Raw genomic sequence first — 25,755 nt, 5'->3', positions numbered from 1 at the left:
TTGTATCAAGTCCATACTTTCTTAAATGTGGCTCGGTCCTGAGCTGTAGGTGAAATTAGTTTCTCTTTTTGCTGTGAAAACTGCCCAGCTCCGCGATGAAGCATTCTGTTATCAAACTGACACGATGATGCACGTCCCTCCCCAAAAAAAGCATTTGTCACAGAGCTTGTGGCGTCCCTGGATTTTGCCAAAAGGCAACCCAATATGTCTGTGAAATAAAGGCGAGAGCAGTTTTATTCTGACACAGTGAAAATCACCAGGTCTCCATGCAGCTATGCATATCTGAATAATTCATAAATACCTGCTTGATGAACAGAGAGGCTTATCTGATTTAAGAATTCCTTCCTTTTTTTCCCCTTCACATGAAAGTCTAAAATCCAGAATCGGGATTTTCAGTTAAACAATGGATTCTCTCACATCACAAGTGAATGAAAAACAGTAATACATTAAATAACCTGAATGTGATTTGGTTTTTAACTTGGGGGGGGGTTAGGGTTTGTGGCATACTTTGGACACATCTTTGAAACCTTTTTTGAAGCTTATTCTTCAGATGCTTTTCAAGGCAAATACTGTATACAGTATTATACTGTGTTTCTGAGATATTAAAATCTGCTCATTTTTGTACGGGGTTGTATAGGTGTATATTTGCTTTTTAACTCAAGGGTTCCTGAATACCTCTGCATAGAAGGGGGGGACGGACTCTCTTCGTGTACCACTGGGGCTCCCACATGGGTGACACAGGGTAACCGTTCTGCAGCCAGAGCCGATGAGCAGCAGTAACAACAGGAAATGACTTCTCCAATGAGACCGAGTCAGGCCAGATTGTGCGCTTCAGAGCCGAAATTTAAGCAGGACAACGGGTTGATGACCTCTGCCCTGATGACTGGCGCCACGAGATCATGCAGCCATGACCTTGGTTTAACATCTCAGCCGGGCCACCGACTGGTCCACCAGCCAGTCAGATTTACTTCTGTCTGTGCTTCCTGAGGATGGAGATCTGGGAGCTTGGACTTCACATGGACAAATTACGGGTCTGGTGCCGGTGGATTTCCCATTTTTCAAGTATTCCGAGGTCCTGACTATTTTGACACACAGCCTTGTCACGTCTGCGGTAACAGCCGGTGGGTAAACCTTGCAGTAAAAAGAGATTTCCCTTGCTGTCCCGGTATTAACCAGAAGCGGTTTTGCTCAGTGAAAGCCTGGCTTTTACCAGCAAGGGATGAAGACTTGTACTTCACGGTCTCTCCACAGAACATAGTTCCCGGCACCTGGAGACTTCAGGAGGCTATGGCTATGGAAACTATTTGCTGTCAATTTTGAGCCCAGTCTATTACGAGGAACCATGGGCTTTCCTGTTGGCAGGATCTTTTGTTAACAGAATAACATGTCTCTGGTGTTAAACATAGGTAACAATAACATAGGTGGTTTATGACGATCGAGAGAGCCGTGTCCCCGATTCCCTCCCTCGACACATCTCGTGTTTCGGGTTCTGTGATTATTTCTAACCGGGTTTCGACATCGAGGCCTCGGGCTTCCCCTCTCTAGAGGGGGAATAGTTTTTGGCGGAAGAGACTGTTCTAAGACAGCAGGGCCCCTTGTCTTCATCAAAACAACTGACAGAGGAAAAATTGGGAGGGTTTTGTTTTCTTGTGGCGACCCTGGGACAGGAGCTGTACAAGCGAGGGAAGCGTGTGTGTGTTGGGGAGGAGTGGGGGTGTCGTTCAGGCACCGAGACAGGGGCCAGATTTTGTCCTCCAAGCAGCCAGCGCTAAATAAACCCTGTTTGGGCTTTATTTATGGCCACAGCAAGCCGATACACAAAGGCAGGAAGGGGCACAGAAAAGAGAAGCTGTGTTTGAGGGTGGCTTGTACTGAATACAGATTTTTTTTGTGGGGGGGGGGATGTGCAGGATTGTTCCTACCAAATTGCGTGCGGTGCATTTGATTTTATATCTGAACTCCCCCCCCCCTCCTCTGTCTCACGAGCCCTCTCCCCAGTCTGCCGTGAATGAATAGCCCGGCCTGCTTCGGTCTGCCCTGTGCGTCTCTCGCCCTCGGCTTATTCCCCCCCTGAAAGGCATGAATAGGGACCCGAACTGAGCAAACAGCCAGCCTGTCAGCTCAATAGGAGGTCTGGCCGTGAACTTGAAGCTCTTCCCAGGCCCTGAGCCTCGGGGGTGGGGGGAGTGGGGGCGGCGGCGTGCCCAGTGTGGGGATAAGCCCTCCAGGGGCAGAGCCAGGGGAGTTCCCAGGGCAGGTACCCGGGACGAGGGCAGGGCCCAGCTGGTCTCCTAGCAACGGGGAGCAGCGACACAGACATACAGACGGCGATACAGTGAGTGGGGGATCGATGGGGGTTCAGCTGAGTTCGACCACCACCCCGCTTCCAGACAGCTATTTTGCCCCCCCAATGAAATGCCATCACGAGTTCATTGGGCTGGTACCTTACATTTGCAATGTTATTATCATTGCTTTTTACTGGAGCATGTTTGGGGATGAAGTACCATGCTTAACTGAAGTCGTACGGGAGCTGTGCCCCACCTGGGGATTTGAACCCACAGCTCTCCAGCTAGGAGTCCAGACACGGGTGCCGTGAGACTGTGGGACTGTGGAAGGTGGTGATGGAGCAGAGGTGCCTGTTTCAGACCTTATTTGCAGCACGACTAGGTCCAAAGCGGTTTTCCCTCTTCGGCAGTCATGTTTGCATGATGACATTCCTTTCCTACAGTGGAGGAGCCCAGTCCGGCCCCCAGTCAGCAGGGTCCAGGGCACGAGGCTCTTGAGAGCTGCATTCCTCACCCTGGCCTGGAGAATCCAGTACTGAAGGGTTTTCTGAAAGTGCGTGTATTTTTTTTTTCTGTACAGGCATTTGTTGACGCACAACTTTCTTTTCAGCCTTTTTTAAGCTTTTTGAGGTTGGCCTTTAATATTTCTTTTCTTTCGAAGCGCCAGTTTATCACGAGTATATTATTTCTATTCCTGTCATTGTTTATACATTTCTATAGAGTTTATATATTTATAACTGTTAACACCTGCAGTGATATCATCATCATCATCCAGGTGGGGCTGCACACTGGTGGTGGTGGATGGGATCCCCATCATCTGTAAAGCGCTTTGAGTGGAGTGTCCAGAAAAGCTCTATATAAGTGTAAGCAATTATTATTATTATTATTATTATTATTATTATTATTATTATTATATTGACTGGGTAAGTGCGTTAACTGCAGACAAGCTCCTAGCACCACGGTTTCCCTCTCTTTAGAGAAAACTGATTCAATAACAAGATTAAACCGAACTTTTAGGAACGAAGCGATCTTGAAAGCGCCGGCCCCTGTTCTTTGTGTGAGAATACTCATAAACGGCGTTTTTTCTCTCTCTTGGATCTGCGATCGACATCCGACGGTATAGAATACGATTTAAAAAAAAAAAGATTTACGTTTAACGCTCACGAAGACGCAATATGGACAGCCGGGCCGTTAACGCTGTCCAGCAGCGATGGACCGTCACTTCTTTGTCTTCTGAAGCATTAAAAAAAAACGGGTCCAGTTCTACTCGAGCTGTGGTGACGAGGGTGGCGAGACCTGGGTGTTGTGATGAACGATATCCAGACCAGCTGCAGGCTGAAAGCACGGGGAAGCGAATTTCTCCATTCCTAATGGAACAATAACTCATGGGCCCGGCTGCCTGCACACAGCGCTCTACGGTATGCGCCAGACCGCGGGTATTATCTGTTGCTCCGGTAAACGGCCGTGACAAAAGAGCCTTTTCGCAGCGGCGGGACAATGGCTCGCATTGTTTACGGGCCCAGTTAATCTCCCACAGATGGCTCTAATTGCTGTTTTGCTTAAGCGGTTTTTAAACTTCTCACTCGCTGGCCTAAATAACCAGCGCTGACACCACAACACGCCCGCGGAGGGAACAATGCGCCGCTTGTCTTCAGCTGGGCCCCCAGAGCTTTACCCCGACACACGAGGGATCCTCCCGCTCTCCCTGCCTGCTCTCTGCGGGCATCCGAGAGCGCGCTGCGCGCCCGGGCTGTGCAGTGTGTCCTTGTTTTGCACCGCATTCCTTCTTCAGCGACCCTATGTGAAAGTAATGGGTGCATTTATTTATTTTTACTGAATTGCATGTATACGTTTTAGGGTCAGAAGAACATGTTTAGAAAGTTTCTGTCTTTTGCAACTTCTCATTTTTTTTTTTGGTTAAGTTTACTAGTGTACTATAAACATATGGGATCCTTTTTTAAAAGTTCTAGATAACGGCATTATTTTTAACCTCATCTGCCTTTAACTGACTCTCTAAGGGGGTATCACATCAACATGAGGGCCTTTGGTTCTTTCAATTATACGGTAAAACACACTGTTTGCCAAATCAAAGTGCCTAACGGTGTTGTTCGCTGACACCTTCCAAATAATTTTTACATGATTATCTTAAAGATCTTTAGCTTTATACAGGAGTCCAGGGGAGCCCACTTATTGTACAGGTATTTCAATTGTTTTATCTTCAACTTTGTCCAATGCGGGGAAAAGAGACTTAGTTTTATCTATATTTTGTAATAATTTTGAAATCTACACAATAAGCAATAAACATAGCCTCATATCCAAACGATGTTCTGCAGAGCGACCCACCTCATTGTTTGTAATTGTATTACTGGGGGGGGGTGGGAGCCGGGTCACGGAGGACAGGACTGCTCTGGGGTCCTGGGTTTGATTTCAAACTCCCAGTAACATACCAACTAGGTTCATTGGAGATATCCAATTAACTCAGTGTATTGCCAGGGACTGTAGTCCCATCCACAGAGCAGTCCCGATTTGCACTCTGTGTTTTTGGGATAGGCTCCGAGTTGCCAGTATCCTTAGCAGGGTTAAATGGCTCTCTCAAACCAGATGAATGAAGGAACTAAGGCACTGGGAAGACAGATGATTCAGTGTTCAGAACTGGTGTAATTGCTGGTAGTGGGTGGTTTAAATATGTGTGGACCTTCTCAGTTTGTTACATCTTAAGTAGCAGCACCCCAGTGTGGTCTAGATGGTAAAATCCATATTATAACAATGTGTCATGATCATTCTCTGGAAGCTCTGTTCATTGTTTCTGTGCTCTCCAGAGAGTCTTCTCCATCGCACATGATTTGGCCAACATCTCGAAAGCTGCTGGCTGATCTGTTTTAAGGTGTTCCTGCGAGGCACTCTGGTAAAAGCGTGGTAATGTGCACCAGAGCACGGAGGGATCATGGTGCACAACAGCACCGTTGGCCATTATTGGTACCAGCTATCAATGCCAAAACTGCAGAGCTCTCATGTCCACTTGCCCACTGGGTGGTTTAATGGTTTAACCACAGGCCAGCACTCTGTACTCTGTGGTTAGAGGAGTCGGGTCTTCGGCAGTGAGCACCAGTGAGTCATGCATTGTGGCTGCAGCAGACTGGCCTACAGGAGCTTTTAATGTGGTATAGCTGGGGTTCCAAGCTCTGGTCCTGCAGAAATACTGCGCTTTCATTCCTTCTCAGCTCTAAGAGCTCTCTGGCGCGAACTAAAGGCTTAATTGATCTTTCATTTAGCTTCTTTCTTTGGTCTGTCCTAAGTGTCAGAAATACTCGACGCCAAGCGTTCTGTTTCCAAGAGCTTCATACAGCCTCTCCTCAACTTTCTGTCTGTTATTTCAGGCTAACCAGCTCTGACTGATTGATCCAGTGCTGATGAACAGACACTGGTGGGAAGGACAGTGCATCAGACACACCCGCAATGAGTGCCTTCTACTCCAGAGGTCCAGTTGAGTGCACTTCAGGCAACACGCCTGGAAGAGGGCAGTTCTAGAACTCTGAAGTGGGTACAGGGTAAATATCCATGACAGATCCCATCTGACCTTTTAGGAGCCGAAAGCAAATTTACAGATATGCCTCAAATCCCTGCTGGTCCCCTGCCAAGCAGGTTAATCCAGTGTTAGTATACTTAAAGACTCAATAAACACCCTCAAATGGATCTCATTCTTGGGTACCTCTATACCTCCAGAACGTAGCAATGTGATGGCAAGTTCTCAAATCTCTTTTGCTCACACGCTCCCATCACACTGCATGACATCTGGACCAGCGCAAACTGAGTTCAAGAGGACGTAGCCTGAAGCTCAGATGTTCCCTAAAAGCCGCTGAGCGCCAGGCAGGTGGAATCTGTGGCAGATGGTGGAGAATGTGGGCAAAGGAGATTGGGGGGGGGGGGGGTGGAGGGTTGTGAAAAACCCAGAGCGACTGATTTACTGAACACTTCCGTGCGCACATTGAACACGCAGATAACGGACCACATCCCTCCCATCCTATGCAAATTAACAAACCCGGGTAATTAATAATAACAATTCATAATTCCTTACACTTATACAGCGCTTTCCTGGACACTCCACTCAAAGCGCTTTACAGGTGATGGGGATTTCCTCCACCACCAGTGTGCAGCCCCACCTGGATGATGCGCCAGTCCGCTCCCCACACACCAGCTCTGTGCGGAGGAGAGCAGAGTGATGGAGCCAGTTCAGAGACGGGGATTAGGAGGCCATGATTGGTACAGGCCAGGGAGAAACACCCTGGGATTTTTAATGACCATTAAGAAATTATGAAAACACGATCAATACACAGGCCACCAGCCAAGGGGCTTCTTTTTCCACGTTTAAGGGGGTAAACGGCAAAGGGACAACACTCTGGCTCGCTGCTGCGGGGGGGCGGGGTTTACCTGTGCCAGATCGCATCCATTTCATGCCAGCTGTCTAAGATGGTGGCGGGCAGGTCTGCGCCGGTCGCTCAGGAGGGAGGGGAGGTGAGCACAGCCGCCGTACGTGGAGGTGGTGACTCTGGGAGGGGGGGGGCGGCGGCATGCCAGACGAGGCTCAGGAAGAAGGGGAGGGTGGACCCAGGCGCTGGCGTGCGGCCCCTTGCAGGGCTGCGCCTGACGAGACTGGCAGCCCGCCTGCGAAAGACACAAGCAGGGAGGGGAGAGAAAAAACACAACGGTGAAAACGCAGTACCCAACCAGCACAAATCGCACATGCAGAGACATGCCACACACACACACACACACACACACACACACACACACACACACACACACACACACACACACACACACACACACACACGCCTTTTCATGTCATGTCTGTTCTCATGGTACAGTCTGCCCCCCGAGCATGCAAATGACTTTCATTATGCAAATGCATGCAAATCACACCCCACCGTCTGAGAATGGCGGTTGGGGTGGGGGTGGCGGCCGGGGGGGTGTGTGTGTCTGTGGGGAGGGAACAGCGTGGAAATAAAGCATGAGAGACTTTCAGAAAAGAAAAGCCGTCTGGAGGCTGGCAGAGAGGGGGCGAGGTGTGTGTGTGTGGAGGGGGGGAGGTTGTGTTTGGGGGTGGTTTGGCAGCCAGGGACTGTACAGTGTCACACTGCCCCAGCTCTCTCACAGCAGCCTGGAGCTGCAGGCAGAATATGGCGGTGCCCTTTCTCCCTGCCTCCCGGCTCTGTGGCTCTCCGCCTGCAGCGCCCGTGATGTTTCCCAGCGCTGTGCCACCCTCACAGAGGAGCCGAGAGCCGGCAGGGAGAGGATCGGGGCTTGGGGGGTGGAATTCTTTTCTATCGCTTGACACGTCAGACAGGACAGGTTGCGCGAGCTGCTGTCTCAGATCTGGCCCTCCCTCCCCGAGATGCAATGTGCAAAAGAGGGATTTATTTTTTTTTAGTTCTTGTACTCCTAGCATTTTCAATAAGCCGTGATGCAAAACGATGTGTGTGTGTATATGCATACGCACCCTAAAACGGTGTGTTTGTTTCGGCCTATTAACCCCCTATAGCTGCTGATAGCTAAGACATCCTGCGCGTGCATCATCTGTGCTGCCTCCCTCCCCTCCAGAAACTGGGGAAGTACTGGTCTGCAGGGGAGGGATTGTGTTTCCTGTCTGTCGGATCTGCTGCAGGACGACACGGAGGTCCCTGAGCAAGTCCACCACCTTCTTGAAACTAAGCTAAAGACAACAGGGAGAAGCCTTACCCTCTCAGGTTGGAGAAGTGAGGGTTGTGGCACCCTTCATCATGACAATTCTCGGGCGTCTGTTTCGGAGATGAAGGTTATGTGTTTGGAAGCATGGTGACTGAGCAGTCTGGACTTAAACAAATCAGGCACACAGAGCTCCTGCAGGAGAGGTGGCATTGATGACAGGAGTGGTGGTCAACCCTGGGCAAGCCCATAGGTCTCTTAAGAGGTAAAATGAATCGCTGATGCCAGGGCATATCGGGGATTCCTTAGGATAGTCAAGGAGAACATGAGATATTTTAGGAAACCCTGGGATAGGGTAGAATATCCTGGGATAAACTGTCCGATTTCACCCTTCCAGCTCAAGCAGTGCTTTCCTGCTTGGGAAATATCGATGAAGCTCGGACACTTGACTCTTAGGGATTTATTTGAAGGCTGATGTAACCACCCACATCAAAAAAACACATCTGTATTCCCGTCTTTGCAGCGATTGTGAAGTTTTTGAGCTGTACTAATTTTCTCAAAAGCACGGGTTCTCTTTCAGAGCCAGCTGCACCAGAGGTTTGGTGGCGAAGTTTCAGATTTATCACACTGCTAATCTCAGTGGAAGATGCTCTAGACAAGCTAAGTGTGATTTAAACGTAACGCCAATAAACAGCTTCTAAATCAAATCTCCTCTGCTTTCATAGTCCTGTGGAGCTTCAGCTAAGGTGCCTGCACCACCTTATGACACAAAAGGGCATTCAGTTCAATCACATTACCAGTTTACAGTGTGCATGGCTGAATCTCCTTTCACACACAAAAAATTAAAAGATCTGTATTCTAAAACATTACTGTAAATATACAGTTCATGCTCCCTTCGGAAATTAATGGAAATGAAATGTGTAGCATTAAAATAATTAAATGTGATAACAGTGAGGAGGAACAGTAATAATTCTCTACTTTTCCCTCTCCTACACCTTTGAAACAGTGGAAATGCAATTAATAAAATAACCCTAACGAAAATTGAATACTCCTCGTGTCTTATTGTCTCATAATCTCCAAAAAAGCCTATGCCTGAACAACTGTGCATTATTGTAATGAAACAGTTGATTACTGCAGGTCACATTTTTTGGGGGGAATTAATGTAAAATAAAAGTAAAGAGGGAAAATTATATTCTATGTATGAAAGAATAATACGTATATATTACCATTTGTATATATACAAAAAACAAGACAAGGCCCAAATCTCATTGACACAGAAAGGCCAAGTAGCTGTGTATGTACATGGAAAAATAGCGTTTGAACTCCACGCGATGTTTAAATGATTTAGAAAATCATTTTTGTCCGATGATTGCTTTGGAAAAAAGTGCTCATTCAGCTGTGTTAAATGGAGAAACATCCAACGTTCAAATTTGAAAAAAGATGTTTGTGTGTACAGCACGTTTCCTGTTTCAGTCTTTATTTTTATTTTCTGAGACGTACTGTTCATTTATATACATTGTTATTATTATGATTTGTATACAATTATGCATACAATTTTAAACTGTAAAAAATGGTCTTTGATAGGTTTAGGGCCCAGCTACCTTAAAAATAGTCACTGCATATTACTGTAATGTATGTAATTATAAATTTGTGATTATGTGCTTAATTCTCATTGCTTAATCATATATTATTACAAAGAACTCTACATATCCTATTACACATGTGCTGTAAAATTCTTAGATTCTGGTTCCCTGTACTGTTTAACTAGCTGCTTCCTGGCGAACCTGCTTCCAGGAAGTGCATGAGGGGAAGCATATTGCTGTCGCATAGAGCTCCACTGGTGAAGCCATGCACATTTGGGCAGGTGTAGCAGTGATGTATTTCCCCCCATTCACTTCCTGCAAAGCAACTCAGAGGTATCTCTATGGCAGCTGCACTATTGACTGGGAAGCCTAAATGAGCCAGGGAGAGGAGAGAGCGCTGTGTTGATGGCACCTCCCCCAGAACCGCACTGATCCTCTTGGAAAAACAGGAAATGGCAGGAAAATACAGATATTCAATGGAGCACGACATATCACTCCAACTAAACGGACAGCGATGGAGGAGCTGTCCTGGGTGAGATCATTTTTGGGGCTGCTGTGATTATATTTTCTGGTCCTGGATACGACTGTGTGCCACTTGGTAAATAAAACCACAGGGGTCGTGGAGGAGGTGGTGTGCGTGCGTGTGTGCGTGTGTGCAGGGGGGTGGTTCAGGAGCACCTCTATAAGTGCTCCAAGCTCACACCTGTCAAAGACAAGCCCCCAGCCCTGAGTGCACTTGATTCGGTGCGGAAACTCACTATGCGCTGCTTGCGAGAGAGAGAGAAAGAGGTGAAAGGAGAGAGGGAGGCACCACTTTCGCTGGTGCCCTCTGCCCTCTGAGAACAGATCCTCAGCTAACAGGCAAGAGAAAGAATCTCTCTTTGTTTTGGGGGAGGGGGTGAGACCAGGCATGGAGTGGGTGAGAGAGGGTTGAAGGTGTGGAAGTGGGGTGGAGGGGGTGGGGTGGTATGGCGGTGGTGCATTGAATGGTGACAAACCTTCGCTAATTGGCACTTGACATATCCCCCCCCCCCCACACACACACACACCACACATACACACCCCCTCCGCGTTGCCTCTCAAGTGGACTTTTTTTTGTCGTCTCGAGGCCACTTAAAATCCGGGTTGGAAAAGTGCCTTATGCAAATTGGCCTCTTGTCGTGCCAGCGACATTAATGGCACAGGCCAATTTTTGTTGTTTTTTTTCAAAAAAGCTTACGCTAAGGGTTTGTGGATGACGGACTGAGAAAGAGAGGGCGAGAAGGAGGGGGAGGGGGAGCCTAACCCTCTCCGATTTCCTTTCCACTCGGCGATTGGACTTTCTAGATTTTTTTACTGCCTTTTGTTTTTGCTTATTTATCTGTAACCTGGTTCCAGATATAAATTAAAGAGGAAGGAAGAAGCATGCACGGGACTTTACAGGTATTTTTTGGATGTGAGCTATCTCCCTGGTTTCTTAACCTCCAGGCTGTGCCTCTGTACGGGTGACAGATTCTATCCCCTGATTATTAAGCCCAGCAGCAGGTATTCCAGATCTCAAAAACCACATCAAAATCGGCTTATCCAAGCCCTTGGCTATAGATAAAGAGGGCAGAAGGATTTCTTTCCTACCGAAGAGGAGAAACCGAAAGATCACTTTAAGAAGATATTAGGCTGCAGACCTACAGCCATTCATTCATTCATTTTCTAACCATTTTATCCAGTAGAGAGTCGCCTGGATGGGACGCCAGTCCATCACAGTGCAGACAGACAGACACACTCACGCCAGGGCCAGTTTTCCCAGAAGCCAGTTCACCTACTACTATGTCTTTGGATTGTGGGGAAAACCCTCATGAACATGGGGAGAACATACCCATGTGGAGTTTGCAGCACCCCAGGTCCTGAATTGATATGGGGTAGACCTGTGTTATTGCAAACATCTTCAAACATAGCTGAACTGTCCTCACTATAGCCCTTTGCCCCATTGGTATTAATTACCAATACAATATGCTTCACATGCCGACACCTCCAGCCCCAGAACACTGTCTCACCAGACGGATCCAGACCGTAGTCATCCTGCATTCTAATCCCCTTTCCCTCACTGAAGCAGCTGAACCCCCGTCTCCCTGTTCTAAACATCTGGAACTTCATTTCCCCTGGAAACAACAAAATATTGTGGGACTGTCGGTTCTTGTGATGCGGTCAGGAAGGCGACTTTGCATTTCTTTGTGGGGGGGGGGGCTGGGATCAATGCTGGGCCCCCCTTGACTACAAGTGAGGTCGTCAAGTTCTTCCCTACACAATGCAAATCCCCCGCTTCTTTGCCCTGGTGCATTGTTATCTCAGCACACCTGTTACTAAAAAGTGAAACCCGTGTCACCCCCCCCCACCTGTGCACCCGCTGCCTTGCAGTACTCTCCCCACCCCCCCCCCTCTCCTTCCTGTAATATATTCATTCCTCTCGGAGCGGCGGGGAGGGGGATCGGGGGCTCTCTCTCTCTCTCTCTCTCTCACGGGGGGAGGCCCACAGCGAGCCCATTCTTTCAGGCTCGGCGAGGAGGGCCAAGAAGCTGTGTGGGTTTTGGAAAAGGCGTCTGGCTGATCCGCCGCGGGCTTGGTGAAAGGTTGGCAGCGGCGCCCATTGTCTCCGCGTGACAAGTGCCCCGGCTCTATTGACTGTACAGTTGACTGGGAGAGAAGGGGATCTGGGAAGTGGAAGGGGGAGGGCGAGGGCTACAATAGCTGTTTTTCTAGTTGACAATCGGGGGGGGCTAAAGCTGCTTGCTTACTACAGAAAAGCCAAGCCAATTCCCCCCCCCTCCTTCCTTCTCTCTCGTTCCCTGTCCCTCCAGACAGACACTAAAGGAAAGACTCGGGCAGGGCTTTTGTATCTTAATCCCGACTCACGCCATTTCAAGGCAGGGAGTATAAGGGAGGCTTTTTTCTGCTTGCGTTTCCTCTTATGGAGAAGCAACACGCCGGCCAAGCACTGCCACCCCACACAAAGATGTGCTTCTGTACTGTGAACCGCCCTCCGCTGTTGCTCAGTGTTTATTAGTTTTACTTATTTTTTTATGGTGGGGGGTGGGGACTTTCATCTTCTCAGTGCAGGACTCCACCATTGACATGAATTTCCTCCCACAGTCCAACAACATACTGGCAGGATGATTTGGCTTCTGGGAAAATCGGCCCTGTTTCTGTTTCTGTGTGTGCCCCGAGATGGACTGGTGTCCCGTCCAGGGTGTACCCTGCCTTGTGCCCAAAACTTGCCGGGGTAGACTCTGGCTCCCTCACAACCCTCAGTTAGATCAGGCCTTTAAAACAGACTGGACCGTAGAGCGCACCTTCATGTTGCTGCGATTTCATGTGGTGTCACTCTCAGGAACCCGTGCACAGCATTTTTAATATCCCAGGACGAGCTGTTTGTTCAGGCATGTTAATGCCAAACAAAAGGTGATCCGATTCTTTTTTTTTAATCAGCTGCCCCTAATTCTGTGGAGATCTTGTGGAATTCAGTACATACAGAGCCCGGTCACAGAAAAATCAATTGGCTCCTCCATCGGACCGGACACAACACCATGCACAAATACGGAGCAGCCACAAACACCTGGTATAGCATTGGCATAAAGAGCATGACATGGCATCTTCTTGTGCATGACAACAGCAATGACAGGGACCTGAATGTCAGCACGGTTAGCCTGACTTCTTCACCACGACTTACCTGTTGGGGCTCTAGGGGTCTGTCCTGGGCACTTTGCTCCAAGTGGGTGTGTTCTTCTTCCTTCTGCTGCCGATGTAGTTTCGTGCCTTCAAGGCCAGCCATTGTCAGCATCTTAATCTCTCAGGAGTGTAATGGGATTCTTGTTACTTTCGGTTATCTAGCTTTATGAAGAATGTACACCACTCATACAGCTAGATAACCAAAGATAACAACCAACCCCTTAGGCTACCCTCTTCTTCATACAACCTCAGCATCCACGGCTGACACTCTGAGGTCCAGAGCCTAGGGACAAGAAGCAAACATCATATTACACGACTGAAAAATTAAACGGGGGGGAAACGGCTTCTTTTCTACACTCTGACCATAATTTCTATAGAGTTTTATTTTTGTGGAGTCCAGTCAATACAGCGCTCAAATTAAAATACGTACCCCCCCCCCCCCCAATGAATGGGACACAACACTGTGCACAAATATGGAGGAGGCCCAAACACCTGATAGAACCTGGGCTCTTGGGGGTGACACCTAAAGGGTGGCAAACAGGACTGCTACCTGGGTTTGGAGATTCTAATTTAAATTCGAATTTAATTAGATTCTTGAATTAGAAATACGCGAAACACACATAGGTTCTGTGTATAGTATCAATATTTTTCGTCCTGCTTTTTACAAAATTCAGTGATTGCTGACTTAAAATGTACACATCCCTTTTCCTTAATTAGGGCGTTCGCTGCAGTATTAAACTAAACTTTTCTACTACTGCGGAACTTCTTTTTTATTTGAACTCCAGGGTGTCAATGTCAATGTGCTCGTCAGCACTGTGGATCCCTTCTACTCAAAATGTCACATCTTACTGATTTCTCTTTGTAAACCCGTGTTTTTAATTTTGGTTCAGTAACCTTCAAAACCGGGACATGCACCCCTATCACCAATTCCAAAATGCTGCAAAACATAAACTTCCAGATATTGTAATAGTGTTCGGTCTGGGGGGAAAAAAAAACATTCTCGCCTCTAGAAAGTAAATTTCCGCCTGGTACGATATCCTCTCAAACATTTTGTAATATATTTGTAAGCTTATACAGTAGAAGTCTGGTTTATCGCTTAAATTCAAGCTAATTTATATCCAGTTACAGGATGGTAACCTTTAACTTGAGACGTCTTTGGAACTTGTTTTATTTGATAATATTATAATAATATTATAACACTGCCTGGCATTCTTTCCAACTGCAAACAGCGAATGGAAGCTACAAAATAAAATGGTCGCAACGCCCTCGCTTCTTTTAGTACAAGAAGCGCAACAGACGTGATCTTGCCGAGATCGATCAGTCTGTTGAACCTCAAGCGATCGTCGCGAATTTCCAGTGATTTCCGAGCAATGTCAGGGACGAATTCAACTCCAAACAGGCGAGAGCCTAAGGTGACCCCAAGTGCTTTCCTCGCAGATTCGAGTTCAGATTTCACGCTTCACTTTAAAAAAACTAAAATGCGGATCAAGTTAGCAGTCGGTGATTTGTATTCGCTAACTGGGGGGTCTCGATGATGATGATGATGATGATGATGATGATGATGATGATGATAAAAACCCTTTGCTTAAAGAACGCTAAGCACAGCTCCGTTCTGTTTAATCCGAGTGTTGAGCTGAGTTTCAGTGGTTTTACTTTCAGCCAGGGAAACAGGATCGCCCGAAGGCACATTTAAAAGGGGGTTTCGCGTGATAAAGCTTTTCACTTCACGTTCCCCAGGCAAGACCGTTAACAGAAGCAAACAGCTACAAAAGCCTTCTCTCTCCTTCGATTTCGTTCGTCTGACCAGCCTCGTTAAATCATTCGAACTAAAAACGCGCCTAAAAAGAACAGCCCTCAGCCCAAGTCTATGCCTTGGCAACAAAAGGTTTGTGTTTCCTGCTCACGTGTCAGTCAACAGGATGCGAAACCTGCTTTTTTAGAACCCAGAATTCGTTATTTTTTTAATAATTCCTTTTTATATGATATTAACCAGACTACAAAAGCACTGTGTAGATGCATTTTTGTGGCTGTGGCCTATTACGCGTTTATACAGGGCTATTTCCTACTCCTAAACTGAATTGCCGGCTTTTCACGTCTTGAAACCACAGCGCGAAAACCACTCTGACCTCCTGCGACCAAGACCACTTCACTAAATTCCTGAGCTTGGGTTTACTAATCTCTTCCTCTTATAAATTGTGTTCAATTAAAAAAAATCGCAAATACGTGCGCTAACTTTAAAGCGCTTCTGAAATAAAGCCTCGTTTTTGGCAGAATGTTTTGGACCTTGAGCTCGGGAGATTTCGGCCAGTTTCGGAAGGGGCTCGGTTCTAGTGACGGGTTGATTCGACCTCTTCCCGTGGGACAGCGGTTTGGGAGGTGGTCGAGGTCTGTGGCGCGTTTCATACTCTCGCCACGGGTAACAGGTCTCCCGCGTTGAGCAGGTGACAGCAGTGACGTCACCTCCCCCTGAAATCCAGACTGCTTAATTCTTATTCCGGAAGGGGACCCGCCCTTTCGAGTAGGGGAAGCTGTCCACAGTGACACGTCTACTTGTGCTCTGAGTCCCAGAGACAGATGCGGGTCGAATCCCGGAAGGGACAGAAATGAAATGTGCATGGCCAAAATGGTCGGGGTGTGCTAAATGCTGCTGGTGGTTACAGCTGATGCATTTCCGCCTGGAGACGTGCGTGTCTGTAACACCTTCGACTAGTTGTGAGAGTTAATGGACAGAAACTGGCGAATGAGGGCCGGTGAAGGGGACATGTCAGAAAATTCTGTGATGGGGAAAAATCTCGTTTCTTTTGGAGGCTTCCGTTTCGACTATATTGGCGTTTTATTTTTAGACAATCCAAATCTTCACTGGAAGATCACGCGCAAAAGCTACATCTAAACTCGGATTCAATAATCAGACGCATTTGACCGCCCAGGTAATCGCCGTTTGTAAGGCCGGTCTCTGACAAAGGTCTTGCTGCTGACTAGGAGAGAAACCAGCATCTCGCGGCGAGAAGTGAGTTTTGTGATTTGTAAGCGACAGGTGGGTTGAAATTTTGCTTTTAATCCGCACCCAGCCCTGCTGCCGCTGATAAGACTCTGCACTGCTGGATCAGTGCGGGTCTGGGAGAGTGGCCTGGAGATGCAGGCGGCTTAAGTTGGACCTTTCAGGGAAAGGAAAAAAAAAACTCATTTCAAATTAACTGTAGTCCCCCCAACAGCAGAGAGCTCGGCTGTCTGGACGATCCAGTTTTTAACAAGCAACGCGTTCTCTCGGCGTGGGAAACTGGGGGGTCGAAACGCCGAGAAGACGCGATGTCTCGGGATCATGTTAAATGTGAACAGGGGGCAAATGGGCCTCCTTCCGAAAAGAAAAAGAGGAACCGATTCTCAAATCGGTCCGTTTCTTCCCCCATCTGATTCGGCGGCGTGGAGTTAGACGTGATTTTTCGGTGTAAAATGTAAAATTGTCAGATGCGCGCTTTTCACTACCTTTATATTCATTTCTGCCAGCCCTCGCGCCAGGACAAATCTCCTTTGCTCTGTATTCGATCATTTAAGCAGTGATATATATATATATCTGTACCAAGTGTTTCTAGCGATCTGTCTAGAGAAGGCCTTTTTACTGCGTCCTAGTTACATTTATAATTACGTAATAATCACATAACTTTATTACATGTATATAGCTGAGTACTATTTCATTATTATAGTTATATTACTTTTACTGTTTCTCCTCATTCTGTACTTTGAAGACTTGAAAAGTCATTTGATTCTGCTGCACGTTCAGTTGAGAATCAGTCATATTGCGCATCCTAGCTGTGGGAGCCCTTTTACCTAAATGCATATTTATGGATCCGTGTTCTGTGATCAGCCCCTGCTAACGGCGCTAAGGTATGTAGCAGTTGGGACTGATGAGATATCTGAAGGTAATATTAATCTGTGACAATCTAGCTTTCCAGAATCTCAGCTTTACTTCTTGTATGGCTTCATCGTATCTCCTAGAAAACAGATCTGCCTCTATTGCTGTTTCAGTGGCCTGTTTTATAGGTTTGTACTGAAATTGCATTTACCCTGCCAGCTCAATAATATCTTTAGATAAATGGCTGTGTTCTTTAGTAAATCTCAGTTCTGATTTAACAATAGTTAAACACCTCTGCATTTGTTAAAAATGCAAAGAAATGGTCTAGGAATGCCACTCATGTAGATATTGCATTTTAAGTCCTGCAAACTGATATTGTAGTCTCAAGCTTATATGCACTAATTTCTCCCTTAACAACAATGTAGGAAGAAGCATAGCCAGATTTAATGTAAACTCTAACACAACAGGGAAACTGCATCCCTACATTATCCAGAAGTCACTCAACATTTGCAATAAACAATATTTTCTCAAGTGTGATGATAATAACTGAACTGTTGTGACCTCCCTTTAGAAAACCCTTGTCTACCTGCTAGGTTGAATCAGCTCATAGTATTTCTCTGAAGCTAAATGACAGGGTAAGGAGTTTATTCAGGCTGCAACGAAATGACGAGGCAACGAAATGGCATTGAACTGGAGCCCAACGCGGAGCAACACGCCAAGCGATTCGTGCCATGGACGTTGTTTGTCATCCGCTTGGCTCCGCCCCTGCCCTGTCACCTTCGCAAGCACCACTGGATTACTGCGCAGCTACCGGGTCTTCTTTCCGAGAGGGGTGGGCACACGCTGTGCTTGGCACTGCAGCTGGTGCAATCAAAGCCTGTTTGTGCTTGAAAATGATGCTCTGCCCCTGGCTGTTGAATAACCACCACAAACTGTGCTTTAGGGTTCGGGGGCTTTCTGTTTCCAGACGGTGGAAAAGCAAGTACTGCCAAGCCAAAGTGTAAGAACTTGCCAACCTCTCTCCCAGCCCGAACAAAAATGTTGTCCTCTACCCTGTAATCCTCAGATTTTTTGTCGTCATTCATTAATTCTGCCTGTGTTTTCTGCCCCTATTGTGCCACGCTGTAGCAGTACAAATGAAGCAAGTGAACATTTTGGGGAGGTTAATTTCATTTTTCTCTTAGACCCTGAAAACTGGCACAGTACCACAACATTTATGTGCTAGCGAGATGCAAGATCAATCAGACTGTTTCCCTTGAAGGATCCCCCCAAGATCCTAATTTGAGTGTTGTTTTAGGATTTGGATTTACAAAAGTAGAAAGATTAAATAAATAAAAACAAAACAAAGGATTTGCTGTGAAAACAGCCTGGATCTGAGACACTTATTCACCTAAATCAGACGAACGGGTCCTTTATTAGTAGGTTCAGCTACCTTTGGATGCCAACATCCATCCATTTCCTAACCACCTAGCCAGAACAGGATCGCAGGGAAGCTGAAGCTTATCACTGGAAATACTGGGCAAAAGGCAGGGTACACCCTGGACAGGACACCAGTCCATCACAGGGCACACACAGACACAGACGCACACTCACACCAGGGCCAGTTTCCCCAGAAGCCAATTAACCCACCAGCATGTCTTTGGACTGTTGGAGTAAACAGGAGCACCCGGAAGAGACCCAGAAAAACACCGGGAGAACATGCAGACTCCACACAGACAGCACCCCAGGTCCAGAATTGCACCCGGGGTCCCAGCTCTGCGAGACGACAGTGCTGAGAGCTATGCCACCATAGATGCAAATATTTCAAGTTTGAATAAATGGAATGATTTTTTTCCCCTTTGAAATATGATCTCCTTATGTAACTAATGATCATCAGTAATAGTGTTTGTATCCTTTTCAATATTCTATTCAGAAAGCTGAATTCCTATTTACACAAAAAATTGTAAAATAGAGAATGGAATGTATGCTTTATTTCTCTTTACTTAAAACAAAGCATATTTAAGGAAAATGTTATGTTCTTAAAGCTATGTTTTTAAATGAGAATATTAAATTTTGTTTTTAACTTAAAATAATTCCTGTGTATATTATATATGGTTATAATTTGAAATTAAAACAATAATAGAAATCAATTTAAAATGAGACTGCTTCCTAATTTTCCATTTAATGAAATACTCACGTTTCTAGTTCTTCAATTACTGCTTTTGTTTTCTGTTAGTTATTGCTTTAGTTTGTGTGAATTTCTTTTTATATATAGAATGATTAATCAATTTCACGGTTGCATCTTCTATTCACGTTAAGACCAGAGCCAGGCCAAGGACAGAAAGATACAATGTTGTCACTCGTGCCATTGACTTCAGAAATGCGTTCATGCCGCTTAAAAAGAAGCTGTAAAGATCGGGACGTGCACAGCGGTGATTTAACGTTTTTCCGTGTGAATTTCTTTGATAATGAATCTGTGCTAATATAACGATGGTCTATAGATTAAGATTGGGAAAATTCTACGCATTTCAAATACACATTTCTGACCTAATACTATTTAAAAACACACGGAATTAAAAATTCAGTATAATTTTAGACATTTTGTAATTTTGCATTACAAACACACATTTTGTTTTCTGATACATTCTATTCACATGCAATGCGACACAACTCCGATTTAAAAAAAAAAAGGAGAGCAAATGCCGTTTAAAGGAATCCCAGCCATAAGTACACAAACGCAAGCTGGCATTAGCCTTGTCTAATCTTGAAAAGTGTGGACTTTTGTTCCTTCCATCCGATTAATTCCAACAAATACAATTACAGCTTTTGATTCAGGGCAGCTCCTTTCTGCTTTTGCATGGCCGCAAATCAGCTGCACATGAATCACTCTCTTTATTAAGCTGTATTTTAAGTTCCTTTTAGCCCATTGTGGATGCTGTAAAATTCGTTTTATTGTAACTGTACAAACTGAATCAGGGGATGGTGGATAATATTTATTACCTGATTATCAGCATTTATCTCCTGCTGCCTCCAAATCAGCTTTTAATATTTCCTACTCGACCCCGGGACGCTGTTGTGAATCTTTGATAATTGCACTGTTTTGCATTAATTGAGAAAAGCTGTAGCCTAAACTGATCTGTGCTTCTCTGAGCAACTTTGTTCTAGTACTGAACAATTTGACCTCCCCAAAAACGTCTGTACTGTTTACAGTTCCTTATAATCTTATTTAGTCCTTCTAAAAATATCTCCTCGTTAAATCGGTATTTGTTTTTCAGTGAACATACTTCAACATTCAGCTAATGCAGAGGTATTTTTAATGCTAATGTAGATTTCAATACAAAACCATATTTACTTAGGATTTTTTGTAAAAGAGTAGAAGTACAACTAAACATAAATTTACAATATCCCTGTAGTAGTATTACAGGCTTAAACAAAATTAATTGATAATAATTATCTACAGGACCTTTCTGTGTGTAAACTTACATACTGACAAGTGCGTTTCTATCCGTGTATTTCTTTTGATCTGAGGGTAATCAATTAATGATCGAGGGTTTTCTTGTCTTTATTGTCGAACCAACATTTCGAATGATGAAATGACTGTCCGAAGGATCACAGAAGCGTTTGCTTTACTGCCATTTCGCTTTGCTACTTATTCTAAAGCGATCTGTTTAAAATGTGGATTTATGCATTTATTTTCCTTTAGAAGGAAAAAAAAGTATTTGGATAATTGAAATATTGGAACACAACTGTATAAACGTGTATGTATTACGTAAATGTATTTCTTTTTTTATTTTATTTTTATAAATGTATAATTTATTTATAAAGTAAGCAGACATAAGACATAGAATTGCTTTTTTTTCTATTTTCTCGCAAAAGCATTACACTATCGTATTCTGTTTTTACACTTAGAAAAAAAAAGATATCTGCCGTGTCTCGCATCATGGAAGCAATTGCATCTCAGTTAAAAATATCACCAAAGAACAGGGTTAAACATTCGGTGCCGGAAGATTTAACATTTCAGCTTTCTGCGGTAAAAAAATAAATAAATAAAAACATTACCACAGAGCAACAAACAGTCGTTTCCAAAGGCATTTTCACCGAGAAAAAAACGGGGCCTTACTTTCTGGGGGAGTATTTCATAATGATAATAATAAACTAATTAATTAATCATCCGGACTGCTGATCTCCTGTGTTGCGCCCTGTCGCCCTCCCCAGCTCCTGATCTCTGCGGCCCACGTGTGCTCAGGACTTGGCTTTAGTTAGAATTAACCCGGGACTCTCGTCATGATAGTGCATTTCAAGAAGGTGTAGTTCTGAGGGCCCGAAATGACACCTGCAGTTATCAGGAGCACTAAAAATGGCTCCCAAAAACGAGCAATACAAAATATTATAGAGATGTGCGATTGATACTTGGGGAAAAAAAAACCAACAACACATTAGTGCTTGAATAGTATACTCTCCCAATGAAACATTTTATCTTCCTATTTTACTACTAATAATGATGATGGTAAAGCATGCAACGTTGTAACCGTGTGTGGACGCGGTTTGAACGTAATGTGACAAATTACGTTTCTGTAATTCGACGTCGACTTTAAAGAACGATAAAAAGATCTGTGAAGGAACAGATTGGACTCGGTGCGTGGTGAGCGGTTATCTTCTGAGCTGTCTCAAATGTGTGCATGCGTGAGTCCCGGCGGCTGAGTGTGTGTTGAAACCAGCTGCAGAGGGGATTGATAGAAGACGAGAGCAGGCAGCTCGCGGGTTTCAGCACCGCAGAGCCGCGGACAGCACCCCGGAGCGCGCGCGCACACACATACACACACACACAGAGCGCGCGGGGTGGCAGAAGCGTGCCGCGCTCCAATCGCACCGTAATGACCAATTCATCTTCTGGAAAATAAACACAGGCGACCCTTTCGTTTCCCGCAGCACAGTTGCATACTCTTTGACGACCATCAGTTGGTTTAATGTTTCGCTGGTCACAGCAGCACCCGGGAGAAACGGAATCTTGGTTAACGATTGTCTGAGCGCCTGCATTGGCTAACCCAGTCATCTCACTTTTGTAGGAAATATCATCCGCCGCGAATGCAAGCATTTAAAGAAATTACTGCAATTTTAATGTTGCACAGGTTCACTTTTAAATATATGCTGGTATGTCCTGGAGTTCTTCTACAATTCGGTCTTTCAGTCGATGTATTGATTATCGTTATCGCTATCATGCTTACCGTGGGCGCAGACCGCAGGCGGCAGGAAGGGCTCGCGGGACGCCTGGGGGGTGTGACAGAAGCGGCACGCGGGTGCTGCACCGCTGGTCTCCGGGGAGCCACGGCGGGGGTCTCGGGCGCGCGGTGCGTCAGGGACGGGTCAAGCCGGGCTCGCGCTTGGCGGCGCTCTCCGCGGGCCGCCGGCTCGCGCACTGAGCCGCCGACTGAAGCTTCGTTTCATTCATCCTCCTCCTCCGCCTAATCCCCGCTCGCTATTGGCCAGCCGCTGGTGATGTGGTTTTCTTTTGGGGTGGGGGGTTGTGTTGGGGGGGGGGCTGAGCTGACGTCTTTAACCCCGGCGCGCCTCTCAGTTTATCGATGGCGCTGTACGTCTGATTCAAGAAAGGCGGAGGGTTGCGGAGTCCAGTAAGAGAGCCGATTAAATCGCCCGTTCCCGAGAACACCCCTCTTTCTATGGGCATACCTGGGCTAAACCCCCCCCCCAAAACGAGGAGAAAACACGTGGGAAATAAACACGGTAAAGACTAAACTCGTGGGTGAAGTATGTCATACACAGATTACAAATACCGAGAAATTTACGTTTTATCGTCTACACCTACTGCGATCAACGCGCATCCGATGCGAGTTCGACGTATATACAGTGTGTATTGAGGCTATGGGTCTAAGTGTAACTAATTCAAATTAACAATGACAAAATAAGCCCGTTGGCTTCGACGCGGACACGAACCAAGAGTTATTTCAATTTACCGTCATCACCATCATCCTCATTCTTTATCTACAGATTATTCGGCGGAAGAACGATTTTTAATTTTGAACAAAATCGAAGCTCAGGGTCGCCAAATAAAATGCCTCGGCTTTTCTTCATTCGACTTCGGAGAAACGATTAAGGTGTATTTGTATCGACAGGTCGCCACCTTTAGAACACAATCTTTTAGGTTTTATTTGCTCATCAAGTTTTATTTATTTTTATTTTTCCCCAAACAGCTGAAATGTAAATTATAGGTTGCTCATGGGAAGAGGGGGTTAAAATTATATTATTTTTCAGCACAGTAAGAATTGACAGTAGTGATACAGAATAATTAAAAAGACACTGTAAGATGGAATGCTTCAGAACAACTAAAAACAATTTAAATTTAGTGTAGATATATATATGTGTAATATATAATCAGTTATAGGTATCTTTCTCAATATTCACCAATAGAATTTCGGGCTGCGCAATATTTCACACCAAGAGTACTTTGAAATAAATCCTAAATCGGAGTTTTGCTGGCGTGTAAAAAAATAAAATAGTATTATTGTCCACGTTTCAATTTACTTGATGGTGTATTTGGAGAGGATTTATGATTATTTATTATTTTATTATATGATTTATAAAATATTTCCTTTTATAAAATTACTCGTGGTTACCCAGGTTTAAAAATTTCAGTGAGATGTTTTGGAAGACCTCCATATTGACGTGTAAAAACCCTTAAATCAGAAGAAAGAGTATGTGTAAAAATATTGTAAATACTTGAGGATCAACAAGTTAGGAACAGCAACTTCGATTATATATGTCGTGAAATTATGTAGTGGTTGTAAAAATACAACAATTATAACAACAAAGGAAAATTCGAATTTCACAATTAAATACTTGTTAGGTATTTAAGTCTATTTTGGCATGACGTCTGCTCAGTCACTGTCACATATACTGTATATCCCCAAACGCAGCTGAAGACAAGTTGATCTGTCGCTTATTTCTCAGTATTATAAGTATTACAGGCTATTTTCCAAAACTAGGAAAGGTCTTTTAACTCAACGAAAAAGTGAAGACGACTTTTTGTAACAACTTTAAAATTTCTATGGATTCGGAAAACAAAACGTTTTATTTACATTACACGCTGAATCTGATGGCGGAACGACTTCTGGAAAGGCCGTGCCCGGATTGGAGGCTTTTAATTGTTTTTTTTAGCTATGGCCATCTTTTAAAATTCATATTAATTTTCCCAAATCCCAAAAACTTCGAATCCACCGACAAACATGCCTTTTCAAAAGCTTTCGATATCAAGAGATTTCGTTGACGAAGCGACGCTTCTGACGCCTTTAGTCTAAAAAGTGATTTCTTTACAAACGGTTATGATGACATTTTCTTGAATATCGAGAAGACAACCGCAATCTCGAAACTCTGGGATCTGTCGCTTGCCGACCAACTCTGTGTTGCGAAATTATGAACAAGTAAACGGCACAGAATGACCCACGGTTACGAATACACCTTTAATTGATTGCTGAAAACACCCCCCGAACAGCCTGATCTCTTTTTCAGACATTTTCCACATTTCCTCTCCATCTACTTTAAACACAATTGGTCATTTGATTGAGCAAACGGGTGGGGAAACGTCAGCAGACGTCCAACTCTTTGAAAAGTGATCTCCGAGTTTCCGACGTGCCGCACCTCGAGTTGGGCACCCAGAACTCAGCCGCCAGTTTCTGTCACAGTAGATAGATTCCCCGATTCAAGTATATACGCAACCCCTTGTCATTTCATTGGAAATGTCGTTATCCTCTTTCTCCACAGGCTATACACAGATTTCAGTTTTTTAAGGAAGCTTATCACACCGCTGTGTCGGAAAAGGCCTACTGTCTTATATTTTCAGCGAAGGCTGGAAATGTCAAAACACATTTTACGTACCAGAAAGCATAACAGACTTATAGGATCTCATACTGTATACCTAAGTGCTGGGAAAGAGGTGTCCGTGGAAAAATATGGATTGTATGCAGATCTGCATTAGGCTTCTGTTGGGGGAACAAAATGGTATTCTGTGGTATTACAAGAAATACGTATATATGTAACTACGCCGCTGACATAAATATAAGGGCTTCTTGCAATACTGTAATGAGGAGGGGTGGGTTGCGTTTGTACAGCAGGGATGCGGTAGCGATCGAAAACATAAGTGTCTCACAATAAAGACATGCGGTACGTGTGATTATAGAAAATTCAAAAATGAATATTGGCAAAAGGGAGAATTTAAAAAAAAACATTACCTGAATCACGTGGTCTGGCGTGCATCGAGCCCAGGCAGCCAGGCTGGAAAAAAAAAACAGCAAGAAATTACTGTCAGCGTGCCACCGCGCATGCGCTTCTCTGTGGCGTGCATTAGCCTGTTTCCAAGATGGAGAGAAGTCTGCTCGGATAAGGGAAATGGCCAAACCTGTAATATACAGCGTCACTCCAGACAGTACAAAACCTGAAGTCCAGTTTGTGAGCCTTTGTGACCATTCACACCGGAGCCCGGCGGGCCGAGATCCATAAACCACGTGCTGGCATTGGCCATGACGCATCAACAGTGTCAAGACCACAGCGTCTCAAGGCGCTGGGCCTATCCAAAGCCTGTAATTGTATTAAGACCCACTGCATTCGTTTAAAAATCTTCTGACGGTTGTTGACGGTGTTCACGCTACCCGGATAGTGCAATGAA

At 45.1% G+C, this 25,755-nt stretch overlaps 1 long non-coding RNA gene across 2 annotated transcripts in view; it reads right to left on the bottom strand.

The window, feature by feature from the left end:
* The window catches only part of LOC148639956 (uncharacterized), a 35,366-nt gene that overhangs the window by 5,439 nt on the left and 4,172 nt on the right, over positions 1-25,755 (bottom strand). Inside the window, exons 2-5 of one of the 2 annotated variants that reach the window (XR_015930556.1) lie at positions 25,322-25,364; positions 13,251-13,532; positions 6,714-6,947; positions 6,361-6,482 (exon numbers count right to left, since the gene is read on the bottom strand). This is a non-coding gene — a long non-coding RNA (uncharacterized LOC148639956). The remainder of the gene's footprint in view (positions 1-6,360; positions 6,483-6,713; positions 6,948-13,250; positions 13,533-25,321; positions 25,365-25,755) is intronic. The other variant, XR_015930555.1, reaches the window with a different exon arrangement.

The sequence above is a fragment of the Lepisosteus platostomus genome, chromosome 26, assembly GCF_059453375.1.
Source record: "Lepisosteus platostomus isolate fLepPlt1 chromosome 26, fLepPlt1.hap1, whole genome shotgun sequence".
NCBI lineage: Eukaryota > Metazoa > Chordata > Actinopteri > Semionotiformes > Lepisosteidae > Lepisosteus > Lepisosteus platostomus.
This window is presented reverse-complemented; position numbering and strand designations above follow the sequence as displayed.